The 11,870-nt window shown below is 36.2% G+C and overlaps 1 pseudogene; it reads right to left on the bottom strand.

Moving 5' to 3' along the window:
- Positions 1–975: 975 nt before the first annotated feature.
- On the bottom strand, positions 976–1,399 carry LOC131513139 (PDZ domain-containing protein 11-like; annotated as a pseudogene).
- Positions 1,400–11,870: the final 10,471 nt, after the last annotated feature.

Here is an 11,870-nt window from a genome sequence, read left to right as displayed (position 1 = left end):
ATGATCTCTGATGGCTTCCCATTGCCAGGAGAAAAATCCAGACTTCTTACCTTGCCCTACCAATTTCTAGCTGATGTGATTTCTGCCCAGTTTTCCCCCTTGTTATATTTCAGCCATACTATTTTTCAGGGAATTTCTTGAATAGACAAGCTCATTTCTGCCTTCAAAGTTTAATGTTTGCTACTATTTTTAACTTGAACACTTTCCAGCAGTTCTTTCCAGCTCTTCACAGAACAAAGTTTCTTCTTACACTGCAGATATCAAACCCAAAAGAAAGTGAGTCCTTTCTTCATGAGATCATCAAATGTGTGGTTTATGTGAGATCATTTCTAATAGTTTTCTGTTTTATCTCATTCATAACACTTACTGCTCCTGGGTTATCCATTTTTCACGTGTGTGTGTGTGTGTGTGTGTGTGTGTGTGTGTGTGTATGTGTGTGTGTGTGTATTTGAGTATAAAATAATATATAGTTTATGAAAGCAAAGATCTTTTATTTCTTTTTTTTCTCTCAGCATTGCCTTTTACTTTTTGGAGAAAAGGATAGGAGGAAGAGGGAGGAACAGTCCCAGGTTGTTGCCAGAGTGTATGAGACTGGTGTACAAGGATGAGATGAGATGGCCAGGTAGATGAGATGGCCCCCAAAATTCTTTTCTCTATTAATCTCTATACTCGAGTGAAAATGATATGACATATGCATAATTGTCTAGCACAGGGTATTCAATAAATGTCAGTTACCTTTTCTAGCAGGGTTCTCCATAGGCTATACCTAGATATCATCATTCATCCTCTTTCAGGGAATGAAGAACACCTAGAAAACTAGGAAACAAAAAGTACAGTTCAGTTTGGGTAATGCAGTTGGCTACCTGGCTTGGTGCAGGGCCTTACTGTGTCCCCATCCTCCCCACTCCACTCTGCCAGGGTGGGGCCAGGAATAGAGTTTCTCCAGAGACTTCCCTGAGGCCTAATCAGCTTGTCCTAGAAGATTCCATGTGGAGGGCTATGGGCTGCAATTCTCTGGTGCACAGTCCTCTCTTTTCAGTGATGATAATTGTATGGTTACCGATTTCACGGGCTGTTTTCAGGATCTCAACATTGTGCTCAATGTCTTGGAAATCCACATAATTCACAGCTACGATTTGGTCCCTCTCCTGAAGTCTTGCTTGATGTGCATCAGAGTCAGGAATCACCTTGGAGATAAATATCCCTAGTTGTGAGGCCTTTCCTCCTTGGATATTAAATGCCAACTGAGCTCCAGGGGGCTTCTTCAGTGTGACAGTTCCAGGCAGAAACTGGGTCCTGAGTGATGCACCCTCTCATGAGGAGGAATCCATGCTTGGGGATACTTGTAGGCAGGCAGGAAAACCACAGGGTAGTCATAATAAGGAATCCAGCTGTCCATCTCCAGTAATGCCCCACAAGCTTCAGGCACCTCGGGGTCCTCAGGCTCTGCTCTCACTGCCAATTCAGACTGGAAACCCGAAGCATATGCCCAGATGGGTCGGAAAGGGCAGGAGCCGCACACAGGTCCTCCTCTTCCTAAAACACCAGGATCTTTTATGTCTTATTCCCAGCCATATTGCCAAGTCCCTAGATCTGCGTGATACATACTAGTTCTCAATGAATATTTATTGGATAAACAAATGGGTGGATTAAGAGATGTTATATTCATTCATGAATGATGAAAAAAAGGCTGAAGAGTATAACATTCTAAACAGAAAAATTAAGAATAAACAGAAGTCAGTTTATAGAAATAGGTGTCTACAATCTGTGTGTGGCATACATTTATCAATGGTTAACACATAAGCATTGATTTATAAAATACACATTCAAGAATTCTTCAGAGTGATTTTTCCCCCAATTATCAAGATATGTTTAAAGACTAGTGGCTTCAACTTATCTTAAAATATGTGAACTAACTAGACTTTCATATATTTCTACTCAAGTAAGCGTGAAATTAGCTGAGATGCCTTATATCCTTCTACAAAATGTCAATATGAAATTCAAATCCATCATTGAATGTGGCTAACTTGTTCTTTACAGTTGTTGTATTGTGGCCCTAAGTCAAACACCATCAAAATAGCTAACATGCCGTCTCATTTTCCATAATTTATACTTGTCATCTCAAATAGAAGAGGTACAGTCAGGGTTGCAACATCACTTGGCTTCAAGGATATCTTGTATTCTCTCCTCCATGGAGGTATATAATGAGACTGGCAATGATTGTGGTAGAGTCTCATCTTTGCCAAAATACTTTAGTTTGTTGTGCCCTCCCCACAAGATTCCTGCCCAACAATCACACTTGTCAAATGTGGTTGTTGTCAAGTGGCATAATTAATTTTCTTATTCTATTTCATGTAGGGAAGGCAGGGGAAAGAGAAACCTGTTATGATCCATGTAGAAGCATCACATTTAGATTCCAAAATTGAACTGAGGCAGTTTTTTGAGGGTTTGAATTTGAAGCATTTCATTTCTGTGAAGAAAAGCCTTCAAATGACAGAATGAGGTAACATGGAAGCTGGAGTAATGTTGACAGATGACTTTCGTCTGGCCTGGTTATTCAATAACTATTATATTGTTTCAGGAAACTCCCAAAAGATAGCAGTGCAGTATGATATAAATTCTGATCAAACAGGGGAGAAGATAGAGGTCACCTGTTCTCTGATATTAATTCTTTGAGTCTTGCCTCACTTTCCCATCCTTAATGAAGTCCATCTCTTTCTCTCTGAACTCCAAAGATAATTAGTTTGTTCCCTTCTATACTACAACTTATCATATTTATATTGTGGTGTGGTCAGTTGTATACATCTTCCATCTCACACTAGCTTATAGCCTTGTCAAGGGAAGGATCTGAGGTTTATTTTTCTTTCTCATGGATACTAATAATAGATCATAGCACTGGAGTTTCAATGTATGTTTAAACAGTAACTAATATTGCTCTTAATAAGTGTTTATGAAACTTTTGTTAATAATTTGTAAAAATTATCTGTTGGCAGAAAAAAAAGGAAGGAAGGAAGGAAGGGAGGGAGGGATGGAGGGAGGGAGTAGGGAAGAAATAACTCCTAGTTAGAGTTACTTTTTAGATAAGAAGGCTTCAATCTAAGGAGTTTAGCTAAGAGCTAAATTTTCCTCATATTTTCAAACCTTTATTTTAAGTCCACTGGAGGTAGGAATGCCAAGTATCAAGATATCAACTAAAGCTTTCATCCACAAGGTGACAGCTTTCTCCTAATGTTTAAGCAATTAAAAGATCTATCTGGGAGGCACTGCTTTGCCAACATGAAAGTCTTCCGCCTCAGTGACTCTGCCACACATTGCAATCCCTACATGAGTCCCATTGATCTCTTAAGAGAGCAGCAATTAATTCCAGGTGTCTCTTTGGGCAAAACATATTCCTGGCTCACTTGTGAAATTGCATGTTTTCTAACAAGTGTCTTTGCTTTCCACATTCAAAGAAAGTGCATTTACCTCGTATGATGCAGTATGTTATAAAAGCAAATATTCTATAGAAAGTATTTGCTATAACTCTCCAGTGTCTCCCCAGGGAGTGTCTCCCTCTGTGACCTTGGACAAGTCTTTCCAGCCTCAATTTTCTCTCTTTTAAATGTGAATAATAATTTTGCTGCTTATTGCCTTTCCAGAATACTAGTGATGGGAGAAGGGAAGTGATATAAAATATTGCAAAAATCAGAAATATAGATGTAAGGTCCTAAGAGAAAGTAGTGTCAGATAGATAGACTCCCTCAGAAAGACTACATTTAACTGACAAATCCTCAATATTTGTAGCATGTACAGAGGTGTATTTGTGCCTAAATTGTTTGGAAGTAAGACAAGAATAAAGCATCTAGGAGAGAATGTAAGAAAATAGCATACAAAAAAAAATCAGAATAATTGCACAATTTTCCCCTTCTGAAGATTAAGGGTGAAGCAAGAATTTTGTGTATCTTTAGCCTGGGCTCAAAAGCAAGTAGGAGAAAATTTGGCAAATAGGAAAAAAAAATTCCTAAGTTCACTCTAGGAATATACTATTATCTTCTGTGTTTTCCTATCATTTTTATATATTAGTTATTACCAAAAGCAGTTATTTGGCTAAGAGAAAAGTAAAACAATATATAAAGTAGGTTTGATGACAAAAATATAGACTTCTAATGTGTATACTTCATCCAGTGTGTTTTCTATTGATTATCTGAAAAATTCCTTGTATCATTCCTTGTTCAACCTGAACCCAAATAAAATATTTCTGAATAATATGTTTCTAAAAGTAAGAGTTTCGAGGAATTTGAAACTGTTGTAATATAGTCTAAATAATTTTTACATGAAGGATCAGAAAGACTGACTCTGGTTTAATACTGTAGGAGAGAAACAGTTTAAATGAGGAAGGACACTTCTGAATTCTTGACTTCTAAGATCTACATTGTTTTATTATGAGAAGATATTTGATTTTCATCTTCAATAATTTGCTTCATTTCACATTTTTTTTTCTTGTGGTGATTTTGATATTAGGAAAGATTAATTACAAACATTAAAATTGATTCTTTGGGGGCGCCTGGGTGGCGCAGTCGGTTAAGCGTCCGACTTCAGCCAGGTCACGATCTCGCGGTCCGTGAGTTCGAGCCCCGCGTCAGGCTCTGGGCTGATGGCTCAGAGCCTGGAGCCTGTTTCCGATTCTGTGTCTCCCTCTCTCTCTGCTCCTCCCCCGTTCATGCTCTGTCTCTCTCTGTCCCAAAAATAAATAAAAAATGTTGAAAAAAAAAAAAAAGAACAAGTATTTAAAAAAATAAAAATAAAAAAAAAATAAAATTGATTCTTTGGATTTAATGGGATTTCTTGAAGTGATTTTATTTATTTATTTATTTATTTATTTACTGATAAGTTATAGGCAAATTACAACTGCCCAAGAGCAATCTCTTCCACTTTATCAGTGCAAGTATCTGTATGGCTTCAAAGGAAAATAAATAGGCCCCCCATTAAAAAAATAAATCTATGCAACTAAAAATCAAGAGTTTCTTAGGAAAGTTTTGTAACTAAGAGACAAAAAGAAAAAATGATCAATAGTAAAGATGCCCAGACAAGATTTTTTAAATGATGAATTAAACATGTCTATAATGGCAAATTCAAGTTAAGAACCCATTTAGTCTTGGTTCAATATCCTAAACATATTTTCAGAAGGCAAATAAATCCACATATTTTGTTCTCCTAAGTATCCTAAGATACTATATTCTGGGATTTCATAGCTCCTATACTCCCAGTTTCTGGTTAAATGATCTGTTTCTTATGTCATCAGAAATACAAATTATGCTTAGGTAAAGAGTTAAAAATGGATACTTTGCTTTTTGCTTCTTATTACCTTTTGCATTTTAACTTATCTCTTTAAAGGAAAATGGCATGTTCTTTTTGGTATCAGGCTACATCAAAACTAATGACTTACCATCTCGGGATGGATGGGGTGAAAGTCATCTTAGAAAGCAAATAGTCTAACAGAAGTAAAGGTGCTACGTTCAGCATGAATTTTTTAAGCACTCTGTGGTTTAGAAGGATATTAATTAACAATTAAATAATTTAAAAAAAAAAACCCTGAAGGTAGTTCAGAAAGAAAGAGACAATCTTTGAGTAACAGAAAAAAGAAAATTAATTTCAGTTATTGCATAGTATTAAAATGGTAAATCAATTTATTTATCTTTGCTGGGAATAAGGTAGTATAATACTAAGTATGGTGTAATGGAGTTAAGTGTTGTTGGCTTATTATATGTTTTATTCTTCATTCACTCAGCAATTATTGAGTGTTTACTGTAAGAATAATAATAGCTAATATTCATTTTGTGCTCACTATGTTCTAAGCATTCTTCTAAGTCTTTTATTTATTTATTTTTTTATTGTTTGTTTGTTTATTTATTTATTTATTTATTTATTTATTTATTTTTATGAGTTCACTCATTCTGTACTCTGAACAATCTGGGCAATTGGTATGCTTTTTAACACTTTTGTTTTTCAGATAAGGAAGATGAGGCAGAATGAAGTAATTAGTTTCAAATCACACACATAGTTAGTGTAAAGCCTAAATTCTAATCGCAGAAGTCTGTCTTCAAAGTCCCCAATATCTTTTCTTTTAGGAATAGTGATAGATGATATCCTAGCTCTGCTTTCAAAGAGCCTAAGCTCTGGAAAGGGGGAGGGATGGTCACACATGTGTAATACCCAGTAGAAAATCTCAAGGTAGACAGGAGACATCAAGAAGATTTCAGAGAAATGATGCCTTCAAGGGGCAACATTCTCCCCAAGGATAGAGAGGAGAAGTCAACAAATACAGATATATAAACAATTAAACCATAGAAAGTGTTAGATATTATGTTTGCATTATGTATCAATCATAGTGGGAGCACAGAGGAGAATGAACAAATATCCTAGCAGCTGCAGAGAAGAATAGAAAAAGGTTTCCTGAATCTGGAAAGGGAAACAGATGATCCAAGGGAAAAGTTGAGAGAAGTGAGTACTGAGAAGAAGTAAACAAGTCTGATGGAGCATGAGATAGCCAGACATGTCTGAGGATAGCAGGGACTTCAATTTACTTAGAGCACAGAAGGGGGAGTAGGTATCTACTTCAATGTAGAACCTCGACATATGGCAAAGAAGATCACTAAGAAAAGGAATAAATGAAATACTGTTTACTTTCCTCTATAAAGATCCTCAGCCAATCACAAACTCTTTCTACATAAGGAGGGAGGGGGTTTGTTATAACATGAATCCTTAGTAAAGGAACTACTATGGAGTCAGGCCCTTTAATACATAATTTATTCAATCACTTATTTATTCAGTCATTATGTTCAATATCTTTATGTCATTTATGTCTTTATGACATTCTATGTCGTTATGACATTATGTCAATGTCAGTGTGCTAGGAACCTTAAGGGACACAAAGGTGAAGATAAATAGCATCTGTCCTCTAGATACACCCTTAAAGCCTTTCAGGCAGAGCCATGGCATAATGGCTTAGTAACAATTCTGATGAGGTGGTGCCCATGCAGACGTAGGTGTTACGTATTTTGAATATTAGTCCTGCTTGCAGGTAAGTCGCCTTTTGCTGAAGCATGTTCATAAAATGTTGTAATGGCCCATTTTGCATTTTAAAGGATTATTTGAGTCAATTGTTAAAGGCAGTCATTATTCAAAAGCGAATAATAGAAACTTACAATTAAGTTTTATTAAACAATGAAAATAAGTACTCAAAACTCCTTGCTTTTTAAAAATATATTTTACTCTTTTCTATGCTCTTGAAGTTATTGTTTATTTTATGTGTATTGTAGAAATACTATGCAGGGATGTGCTACTTACCATTCATCTCTTTCCAACTTTGCATTCAGTGATAAATTTGATAGATGTTAAAAAATAGTTAGGGCTATTTGCATCATGAATATAATCAAATCTATAAATTAGAACTCCATTTTCCCCTGAAATCTGGTTGTTAAATATTTATCAGCACATAACTGCTCATTCATAAAATAGCAATACAAAGTGTATCACTGTGTGTTCTTACCTGCTCCAATTAGAGTAGACCAGTACCCCAGTCTGATTTCCTCAGAAATTAGAAGCTCATGCTCCCCACCCATTTCCCTAACATCGGCAAGTTTAGATTAACCTCTAGCACCATCCTACCATATATTCTGAGTTTCCTGGCATATTGGTTCTCAACCCTGGCTATACATTGGAAACACCTAAAGAGCATTAAAAATTTTCCAATTCTTGCGTATATCTGAGCATTTGATTCAGATCATCTACCAGTAAGAACTGGAATATATATAATCCCAAGGTTATTGTAGTTGTAAAGCCAAGGCTGAAAAAGTACATCAGAACTTACCAGTAACATGGGTGTTGCTGGAGTGAGTCATCTTTTGTTGCTTAAAGAGAATGTATTTCACCTCCCACAAAGTAACCATGGGGGAGAACCAAGTGGTGGTTAGAAATGACCAGAAGCCATGCTTAAAACAAAACAAAACAAGGATTCCTACCAACTGTCCCATCACCCTGTTTCCTCCCTAGCCAGGAATAATGCCCTTTTACAATCGCGTTTTGTTCAGTTAGTGAACTGAACACTGTAGGCTAAGTAAGGGCTGCCAGGTCAGAATAGGTTTGGTGCTGGTTCCCTCAAAGACTACTTGTCATCATCTTCCTTTGCTTCTTTGCAGAGAATCTATTTTAAACTTTTGAAACATAAAAGAATCTGGGGCTCCTGGGTGGCTCAGACGGTTAAGCATTCGACGTCAGCTCAGGTCATGATCTCAGGGGCTGTGAGTTCAAACCCCACGTTGGGCTCTGTGCTGACAGCACAGAGCCTGGAGCCCTCTTTGAGTTCTGTGTCTCCCTCTCTCTGTCCCTCCTCTGCCCCAGCTCACACTCTGTCTCTCTCCCTATCTCTTTGTCTCTCAAAAATAAATAAACATTAAAAAATGTGTTTGAAACATAAAAGAATCTAATTATATCCCATTAATCAAAACAGAGGGCCCCCTATCCTGGCCCTCCCACTTCTAGGGAGAGCTACCTTTTAGTATTACAAGGTGCTGTCCTTTTCTTCTTTCCTAAGGGGAGAATGTTTTTAGTAAATCCCAAGAAGCTTTATGATCTTCATTTTCCTTTGGTAGAAAAATAACACAAACTAATCTCTGAAAGGAAAATTATTTTAGAGAAATTTTAAAAGGTAAATTTATATATTTCCATCTCTTTCCACCTTGAAACCACTATTGACCCTGGCATACCTGTTTCTTTGTTATACATATGTATTATCATCACCACTTAAAAACTATCTCCTTGTGGACAAATTTTACGGTGTCACCGGTCACCACCTCCTACTGTTTACAATTTTAATATGGCAGAAGTGATGGGATATCACTTTTATATTATGTTATATAAAACTCCATCTTGCTAGCTCATTTGTTCTAGTCAGGCTGCTCTCTCTCTCTCTCTCTCTGTCTCTCAATTTGTGCATTTGGAAGAGTCAAAGTACTGAATGTTGCCAATAACCATCTAAATGGGGAAGCATTTGCTTCCCTAGTCAAATCTCCAGATAAGAACCTAACACTGGCTAATACATTGATTGTTTTTTTTTTAATACACCCTTTTTAAAAAAAGTTTGTTTGTTTGTTTATTTATTTATTTATTTATTTATTTACTGAGAGAGTAAGAGAGAGAGCAGCGGGGGATGGGAAGAGAATCTGAAACAGGCTCTGTACTGTCAATTTGGAGCTGACACAGGGCTTGAACCCACAAACTGTGAGATCATGACCTGAGCCGAAATCAACAGTCGGATGCGTAACTAATTAAGCTGATTGGGGTCTGTTGATACTCCAAGCAGAGGATCCAGCTAAGCCATGCCTAGGTTTCTGACTTGTGAGATAATATACAAATGTTACATTTACCTACTAGTTTGTAGTAATTTGTTAAACACAATCACCTTTAAAATAATTGTCCAACTCTTCAGTGTGACATCCATCTTGCCAATCAGTTGACCCAACATTTCCTTCTAGCTTCTCCTGTTGGTCAGCTGATCCAAGCACCTATGAAAAGCCCATGCACATTTATACTTCCATTTCCTTGCTTATGTTCTTCCATCTGCTTAGAATGGCCTTCACAGTTTTTAAAACATGAAGAGCAACCATTTATCCTTGGAAGCCAAATATAATAACCACCTCTATGCTCTCAATAAAAGGACTCTCACCCACTACCCCCTCAAGGTCAACTTAATTGGCTCATCTTTTGTGTGTTCATAAATTTCCTCTATACCTGTCTTATGGGGTTTATCATATTGTGTCAGGGTCAGTTTTTGTGTTTTGTTTCCTTTTATATTGCGAGTTCCCAGATAGTGAGCACTGGGTACTATTTATCTTTATGTCCCCAGAACCTAGGCTAGTGCTTTGACATATATCTGCCATCCCATAAATGTGTGTTAAATTGAATTGAACTGAATTTATCCTGCCATAGTTCGAAAATGTCAATGTTTGGCACATTGTAGGCACAACAAAATTTTAAATGAGTATTCTGTGTATAATTGCTTATATTTTTAAACAATATTATTTAAGCTAGAAAAGAATCACTGGGGACAGTAGGCTGCTTTAATGAGATGGGGCAATTCAAGCTACAGAAATTACCTAATGGATTTTGCTGATAACATTAGGGGCTGGCAATTCCATTTCACAATTATATGATGCTTAGAGAAGAGTTGAATAAATACCTAACATTAGGATGCAGAAGAAAATGAAGCAACTAAGAATCTGATAGAGAAATGTATGCAATTATGTTTTTTTGAAAGAAGGCAATACATTGAGAATCAAACCAAAGAAATGAAAAGCTGACTTCCAATTATTCAATAAAACGTAGTGTTTTGGAATAGACAAGCTGCCAAAATACTTTCGTGTTAGGGATAGGTAACCTCTAAAATGACTTGGCAATATAATAGTGTAATATAAATTCATTGCAGAAAATGAAAGTGGAATCTAGGGAAGAGGATATAATCCTAACAGTGTATTAAAATGCTAGACATAATACTCAAAATCATGTAAAGACTAAAGGATAATATATTTAAACCAGGGGTGTTCATGTCTCCAAGGTTTAAGAAGCTTTTCATTGAAAGTAAAAGAGAAGAATGACATAATTACTGTACTGCTTGAATACCCGGACCAATCTGAACTCAAAAGTTGGAAATAATTTGTAGCAAAAGGTGAGGTATGGCTAGAACCTTCCAGAATATTACTACTCTTCATCCTCGAAATTTTCAGTCATGTGTTTCCCCAGAATTTCTGGTAGAAGTCCAGTAGCTCCAGTTAACATCAATATAACCTTTGATGAAGTGAAAAACTCTAACATGCATGCTGCTTTTCTCAGAGAGGATTGAGTCTCTGCTTTAATTCTGGAATGAATACAGAGACTCCTACCTATTTTGAAGCCTCAGTTTAAACATGCACTTCTGAGTCCTGTAACCTGCTGCATCTGTCATCCTGGGCAAGCGTTAAAAGTCTTTTAATTTTCAGCATTTCCATATGAAAAAGAACTATAGCTTCTTGTATTGGGGCTATTAATGGACACTTGATAGTTTGAATATAAAATAAACCTAACACAGTCTGATATGTAGTAGGCTCTTCAGATATACCTGTTCTTTGTCTTGTCCTTGTATGTTAGGTTCTTAAGGGAACTGCACTGAAATTGGCCTTACATGTTCAGGGTAAACTTGCTCCCATGTTCTCCCTGCATTTTAGGGCTGAGCTGTCTTTTTTTCCATTTCTGCTCACACCTATCTTTTGGGATTGATAGAATAAGTCTTTGGAAAATGCTTTTATTTTGTTAAATGTTCTTTCTGAGTTATTTGAGGGTGCTAGTAAAAATTTAAACTGAGTTGCAATATTGTAAGTTTTAACCGGCAGCTGAGTTAAAACAACAAATTCTCTAGGTTCTATCTTTCTTTCTAGGTCTGTATCCCTCTATTAAACTTAGGCGGTTTTGTAGAGAGCAGGTTGGATCAGGAACAACAAAGAATCTCCAAATGTGGTACAATTTGACCCTCGGAGTATAATTCTTGTTAGAACTAGCAGCCCACAAGAGATAATTTTCTGTGTATCAGGAACTCTTTATCATCAAACACAAAATAAACACTAGGGGTGTAGATTCTTCTATGTTTGTTTATTTTGTTTTACCCTTCAAGGAACAGAAGATACAAAAGATAACTGTCAGTTTAATTCTATTTCTTATTTTCAAAAAGACCACAAAGAATGTTTGGTTGAACTATTTTTTCTAAATTAAAATTAGTTTTTTATTTTATTTTAAATCATTACTTTTGGAACAGGACAATAATTATGTCAGGTCTGGTTTTTTTTGTTTGTTTGTTTTTTGTT

This window comes from Neofelis nebulosa, chromosome 5, assembly GCF_028018385.1.
Source record: "Neofelis nebulosa isolate mNeoNeb1 chromosome 5, mNeoNeb1.pri, whole genome shotgun sequence".
NCBI classification, from domain to species: domain Eukaryota; kingdom Metazoa; phylum Chordata; class Mammalia; order Carnivora; family Felidae; genus Neofelis; species Neofelis nebulosa.
This window is presented reverse-complemented; position numbering and strand designations above follow the sequence as displayed.